The sequence below is a fragment of the Mus caroli genome, chromosome 1, assembly GCF_900094665.2.
Source record: "Mus caroli chromosome 1, CAROLI_EIJ_v1.1, whole genome shotgun sequence".
NCBI classification, from domain to species: Eukaryota; Metazoa; Chordata; class Mammalia; order Rodentia; family Muridae; genus Mus; species Mus caroli.
Window position 1 is genome coordinate 8,135,907 of NC_034570.1, and position 7,639 is coordinate 8,143,545.

At 37.2% G+C, this 7,639-nt stretch overlaps 1 pseudogene; it reads left to right on the plus strand.

The window, feature by feature from the left end:
* LOC110312210 overlaps window positions 1-7,117 on the plus strand; it is a 67,250-nt pseudogene extending 60,133 nt beyond the window's left edge.
* The last annotated feature ends 522 nt before the right edge of the window (window positions 7,118-7,639 follow it).

Here is a 7,639-nt window from a genome sequence, read left to right on the forward strand (position 1 = left end):
TCCTCCTCCTCCTCCTCCTCCTCCTTCTTCTTCTTCTTCTTCTTCTTCTTCTTCTTCTTCTTCTTCTTCTTCTTCTTCTTCTTCTTCTTCTCCTAGCATTCTTTTCCAGAAGGGAAAAAGAATGCATCTATAAAAAAAATGAAAGTAAATGGGACAAACTGCACATAGATAATCCTTCTCTTCAGGCACATGTTTGCAAGCCAGCTGTTTGTAATAAGGCTGGGCTTTAAGTTGATTCATTATTTTATTCACTGCTCTCCTTTTGAAAATATTTACATGAAGTAGTGTGAAAATGAATCCAGATGTAGTTGCTTCTTCAACGTTATTGGGAATGTTTGAGCAAATGGAAGATAGATCATTTGATTATAAAAATAACTCAGAATTCTTTTCATGTTTGGAAATATCTGAAACAGTGTCACGTCAAGAGTCAAAATGGAATGCAGGAGACAATTCTGGTCTTTAGGACAGTGGGCTCATGCATTGGCAGTGTCACTATTTATTGGAGATTTGTGGATCAATGTATGGTCATATAATTTAATAGCCCATGGTGGGGGTGTCACTGTCATGAGTGCCTAGCTCTCATGAAGATGTAACAACAACTCTCTGTATACTGCATAAAAAGATTATGGAACTTTACAGTAATTAAAGAGAGCATTTATTTAATTATAGCTATTTTCACTATAATTTTAGAGGAAATACTCTGCAATTACATAAACACTGAATATAATACCTTAATTTGCATAGCTTGTGGTTAAACCTATACTCTAAAATAAACCAGAATGATAATTATATATACTTTTGAAGTTAACACCTCATATTTTTACTATACATAACCATCTATCATTTTATTTGTAAATATTTTAGTAAAACACTTTTTAGCCATAAATATATAGTACATTTGAGGAATAATTACTTATATTTTCTTACCCTTTTGAAATATCTACATAATTTAATGTGGTTAATAACTTGGAAGAACATGACAGGCAACACCTTTCAAATCTTTATTGTTAAATTGTGTTTGAAGTTCAGTGTGAAATGTGCTGCTTGCTGTTTGGAATTTGTGTGGCTCCAGTCCAAGGACCTGTCATTCTCTTTGAACTGTAATGGAGATACTTACACCATTTAACCACTGACATGGTTGGTTGGCTCAGCACCCATTACTAATACATCTCATACTTTACTTTCTAGAATTCATACTTTCATAACTGTAAGATCACAGAACCTTTTGGAAATGTCTATAATATACAGGGGCTCTTCAAGAACTTGAGGAACATTTTTCACCTTAAAAATAAGAGTTCCTGGAGATAGATGTATTTTGTTGAAAATTTTGTATCTTCCAGAGTACAATATGCTAATGGATATACACACAGAGTAGAATTTATTGTGATCAAATCAGGAGAAGGTCTTCCCTTGCATCAAGCATGAGTATGTTTTATGTAAATGAACCTTTCACACTCCTGCAGTTAGATAAAAATATTTAGTGATTGCTGTAACCAAGGTTACCAGGAGCAGCCTCCATCATGTGTTTCTACTGCTTCTGCACTCTCTTCCCATCTTGCTCTTATTTACTTTCCCCAAACTCTAGTACACTACTCCACTCTATTTGCCCATGACAAGACATCTGAGTCTTCACAAATTATTAAAAGCAAGTATCTTTTTTGTCTTTTTTGATCATCTTATTTGTACATTTCAGTTTTTAAAAACCTAAATCTTTGATGCATCAACCTTCATTGCTCACACCATATGGCCAAGGACATCACAAGCAATCTGCTAAGAAAGAACTCTGTTCTCTGAGAACTCACAAACTCTAATCAGAAATGGGATCCTCATATCATCAAATACGTTTAAAAAGAGATATAAAGGTATATCAAAAAGTAAGCCAGTTCAGAAAAGGACAAAACACTAAAACTGTTAAGCAGTAGACAAGAAACACAAGAGTTTATGTGTCTTTTGCTTTCTAATACTCTCTCTAGGTAAAGGTTATCTTGCTTCCTTCTTCATCAGGAAACTAGAAACAGTAAAGTACTTCTATTAAGCATCTAAGCCTTCTCCTCACCTCTACATACTTTGCTACCAACTCCACCTAACCACTGGATATTAGTGCTCACATCACCCACATCTTGATCCAAGGCAAACTCTCCACTTCTTCTGCAATAGTAGTTTTTTATAAGTCAAGCTTTGTTGTAACTCGTGTCTTGTCTTCTGACGTCAAAGCTATAAGAGTCACTGTCACTGTGTAGACCTTATTTGTATCCTAAAGTCATGAGACTCCAGAGAATATGTCAAAAGTTCTTGGTAATACTAAACAAAGCCAAACTATTTTACAATCTGAAACCGTTGACAGTTAAATAATAGAAATAGTTAGTGTAGATCCATTTAACTCCAGTCTCAGATATAGGTATAAAACAATAGTAGCACTTTAGTATTTGTTGTGCATTAACACAAACTCTAAGATTTTTACATGGAATCTCTACTACTATTTCACTATTAAAAAGGAAGAACAGAAAGACAAAGATACTTGCCCAGTTAACACAACTATCCAAATCCTTCATTTCTTTAATTTAGTTATTTGATATTATTTTCTTTAAATTCCCTTTCTAATAGCTTTCTCTGTCATTAGAGCTGAAGATGTCAATAGAACTCAAAATATGTTGGATATTAAAACTTATATCCCAGAACATGTGTCAGCCCCCCACGCCTCCAACCCCTTCTTCCTTTCTTCTTCCTTCCTGATCCACTCTTCTCTCACAGAGTAAGGAAGGGATTTGTGTCTACATGGGCAGTCCAACCTGCCCAGAGATATTTGGAAGACCAGAGCTTGGTAATTATGCTTTCCTGTGTCTTCTTGAAATTATATTGGTTAACCAATGCAACTGTTCCCTAAATCCAAACTGTTATTACTGATGAACTAAATATCACAGCTTAGCATTAGGGGGTCTCTCATGTAATACGAAAGAGGATAATGCAGCTGTCCCATGTTTTGTTTTGTTTTTTTTTGTTTTTTTTTTTGTTTGTTTGTTTTTGGAATTCCACAGACCCACAAGAAGATTGGCAGAACCCCATGAGGAAACTCATTCACAAAGAAGCCCTGCATTTTTTAGATTCTTTACTGGTCATGTAAGTAAGGCTCAATCTAAACAAAGACATGTAAGAAATATAATCAGCGAAAATGAGTCAGAAAGTCTGTACTTCAATTCTAACTGTGCTCATCATCTGGCCATGGGTAGGTTAATTATCACTTTAGGCCCCAGGATCTCTCAGCAAAATTAGCTCCAGAGTGATTCAAGTATGACATTAAATAATGAGACATAGCCCAGTAGTCATGGCTATGTGGGCATCACACCCTAAATTCTAACAAGTTTTGCTTATCATTTTATAAATGAAACAAGATTTTTAAAAGCAGAGGTCTCTTAAAGGCCACTCAGAGCAGCTAAGAAACAATGTGTCATATGGTAGACATCAAAACAATGAGTCACTTTACTTAAAAGAGAAAACTGGCAAATCAGTTTTTGTGCTTCATATTTACAAAGCAACTAATTCGTAGACACTTTAGAGTTTTTAATTTATTGAACAATGTACAGTCTTTCACAGAGTAAGAGGAGAATTGCTAGTCTAGAATAACATATAATCTTTTGAGTAACTATAATTTTTTCTTACTTTAAAGTGACACAAGTAATGGAAAACTGAAACCTCCAAGTAATCTTACAATGGTCTCCATTGCTTCTGTTCCTTTTACAGGCATTTTTGCCAACATTCAAGACAAGATTATCAAATTAAATTTTACTTAATAAATTGGCCAACACTGCCTCTGGCTATTGTATAAAATATTCCCTTGTTCATTATTTAGTTCTTTGGTGCTTGCTAGAAATGTTTCCAGCCCCCTGACTCTTGTTTGTAATGAACCATGCAAGAAAAGTCTTTGCAAAGGTATTGATGTTATATCATTGCTGTATACATAAGAAGATGGTCTACCCGCTTTGTGTAGGCATCGCTATACATTTTTATATTCTGTTGTAACAAAATGTTTTCCATGTGAGATTAAAATTGCATTATAGGAGGGCTAAAGAGAGGGCTCAGTAAGTGGTTCAGAGTTCTGGCTGCTCCAGATGACAATGGTCATATCAAGGACAGAGGAAAGTTCTACACTGCAATTACTTCAAATATTTACCACCGTCTAGCTTGGTTTGCACTGGACCTAGGATTGATTTCCATCACTCACATGGAGGCTCACAACTGTCTGAAACGCCAGTTACAGGAGACCTAATCATCTCTTCTGGGCACTTTAGGCACTGCCTGCATGTAGTGCATAGGTACACATGCAGCCTAGCACCAGCACACATAAAATAAAGTAAGTATATTTAAAAATATGTTCTGATATAAACGTTTGGTTGTATCTGAATACAGCTCTTTATATTATATGGAAATTATTTGAAACTCTTACTTTGAAAAAAATTGAAGTCAATTTCCCTCTCATTGAGATTGAGGCACATACAGTGATTTGTTTCCAACATATACAATAAGGCAAAAATAACCAGCATACCCAGAAACTTGGCCAGTGAAGGAGCAGATTACCGAGATGAACGTGGTCTCCTCTAGAAGGTCACTACAATACCAAATGTCATACTCCCAATCAATATTTTCTCCTCAAATACTTTAGCATTCCTATGATTATATAGGCAGGCAAGAAGGAGCAGCAGTTTTCAGGGACAGACTTCTCGAGATTTTGTTCCTCTCTTTCTTCCCCTGAGAAGGGATGTATGCAGCTCTAATACCATAGGTCTGGCTATCTATTGTATCATGTGTTGAGTTTCTCTTCATAACAGTCCCCACAGCAACTATGCTCCAGATGACAATGGTCATATCAAGGACAGAGGAAAGTTCTACACTGCAATTACTTCAAATATTTACCACTGTCTAACTTGGTTTGCACTGGCTAAACAAGCAACATAAAAATCCTTGCTCTTGGAGTATACATCTGTTAAAGAATGAAAAAAATTAATAAGAAAAATATTGTATATGTAAAATAGAAACAAGTTAATAGTGTGCATATATGTAAAATATTAAGTGAAAGTAAGTACTATGAAAATTTTAAGTGAAATCGTCCTAATAGAAATTGAAAATATAATAAATATCAAAGGTTAGAGATTATGAGTAGGAGGGAAAAATGGGGACAGGATGGTTAATAGATAATAGCTACAGCTGGAGTGGAAAAATAACTTCTGGTGTTCTGTTGCACAGTCAAGTGACAGCAGGTAGTAATAACATAGTAAGAATTTCAAAAAAGCCTCATTGAAAGTATTTTGGATATTTGCACGATAGAGAAATGCTTTATGTTTGAGTTGATTGGTACTGAGCATTTATGGACTTTACAGAAGAACTATAATAATTAACACTTGGAGTGTTGGCTGCATGATTAATGATGAGCTAGGAAAGTTAGGATAGTTCATTTCAACTCAACAACTCTATTCTGGACTAGAGAACAGAAATCACACTGTGAGGCAATAGCAGTCATCAGACCAAACTTTTGGAGTTCAGATCATTAATTTAACTAAGATTAAATTTTGACTTTTTCTGAGAATATGTGTGTCCTTACAAGGACATACACATTCTAAGTTTTATTTTACATAGCATATTAGGGTGATTAATAGAAAGGAGACTCTGGAAACAAATTCTAGTTTTTCCCAGAATACCTTCTGTTCTGTAATTCCCAAGAAAAACTCTTGCATGGGGTGTGACTTACATACAAGAGAGTCTAACAACAATGCTTTAGAAGTGGTTGTATTAGCTGGGCAGTGGTGGCGCACACCTTTAATCCCAGCACTTGGGAGGAAGAGGCACGTGGATTTCTCAGTTTGAGGACAGCCTGGTCTACAGAGTGAGTTCCAGGACAGCCAGGGCTATACAGAGAAACCCTGTCTCGAACCCCCTACCCCACCCCACCCCCCAAAAAAGTGGTTGTATTGAGAGTTTGGAAATCAAAGCCGGTTGTCAACCCAGTCCTGTCATGCACTTGCCTGCCTCTTTTTCTTTTCTTTTCTTTTCTTTTCTTTTCTTTTCTTTTCTTTTCTTTTCTTTTCTTTTCTTTTCTTTTCTTTCCTTTCCTTTCCTTTTCTTTTTTTATTTTCTTTCTTTTCTTTTCTTTCTTTTTCTTTTTCTCTTTCTTTTCTTTTTTTTCTCTTTCTCTTTCTCTTTCTTTTTCTTTTTCTTTTTCTTTTTTCTTTTTTTTATTTGCTTTCGACATGACAGATGCCCTGTGTCCTTCCCTAAGGACTTCTTGGATGGTGGAGTGGCCGCGGCCCTCACCAAGACGTCGGTAGCACCCATCGAGAGGGTCAAGCTGCTGCTGTACGTGCAGCATGCCAGCAAGCTAATCACAGAAGATCAGCAATACAAGGGCATAGTAGACTTCGTGATTTGTAACCCCAAGGAGTCCTGACCTTCTGGCGTGGGAATCTGGCCAATGTCATCAGATACTTCCCCACCCAGGCTCTCAACTTTGCCTTCAAAGATAAATACAAACAGATCTTTCTGGGTGGTGTGGACAAGAGGAACCAGTTTTGGTGCTACTTTGCAGGGAACCTGGCATCAGGTGGTGCTGCTGGGGCCACATCCTTGTGCTTTGTGTATCCTCTTGATTTTGCCCGTACCCATCTAGCAGCTGATGTGGGCAAAGCTGGAGTTGAAAGGGAATTCAAAGGCTTTGGTGACTGCCTAGTTAAGATCTACAAATCCGGTGGGATTAAGGGCCTGTACCAAGGCTTTAATGTGTCAGTACAGGGCATTATCATCTACCCAGCTGGTATCTATGACACTGCAAAGGAAATGCTCCCAGATCCCAAGAATACTCACATCTTCATCAGCTGGATGATTGCAGTCTGTCACTGCTGTCGCTGGCCTGACTTCCTATCCTTTTGACACTGTTCGCTGTTGTACCATGATGCAGACAAGACACAAAGGACCTGATATCATGTACACAGGCATGCTTGACTGCTGGCGGAAGATCGCTTGCTATGAAGGGAGCAAGGCTTTTTTCAAGGGTGTATAGTCCAACGTTCTCAGAGGCATGGGTGGTACATTTGTGCTTGTCTTGTATGATGAGATCAAGAAATGCACATAGTTATGTCCTAGGTGTTCTCCCTGAGAACAGGCATGTTGAATAATATACCATATCTTGAACATTCTGGACAGATAGATTCTCTGGGCTTGTCTGTTTTATAAATGGCAACTATTTACCTATTGAGAAGTGGGAAGCAACAATTTTCATCTGACCAGTTTTTTCTTAAAGCCATTTCCATAATGACAATAATGATGAGACTCAATTATATTTTTTATTTCAGTCACTCCTGATAATAACCAAAACCAAAAAGAAGGAGGAAGAAGGGGGAGGAGGAGGGGGAGGAGGAGGAGGAGAAGGGGGGGGGAGTGGTTGTACTATCCCCTCACATTCAGTGAACGAAACAAGGTGGCTCATCATTCATGTCCACCTAGCACTGTTTGTCTGCTCTTCTAATTAGGATCAGATATAGCTGGGATAAAATAATTGGGGTTTTATACATCTCATTAAACTGGAATTGTCTTCCAACTGCCCTAAGAGAGAAAGCTCATCGTCTGGGTGTTGTGCTCTTGGTGCTTCATGCAT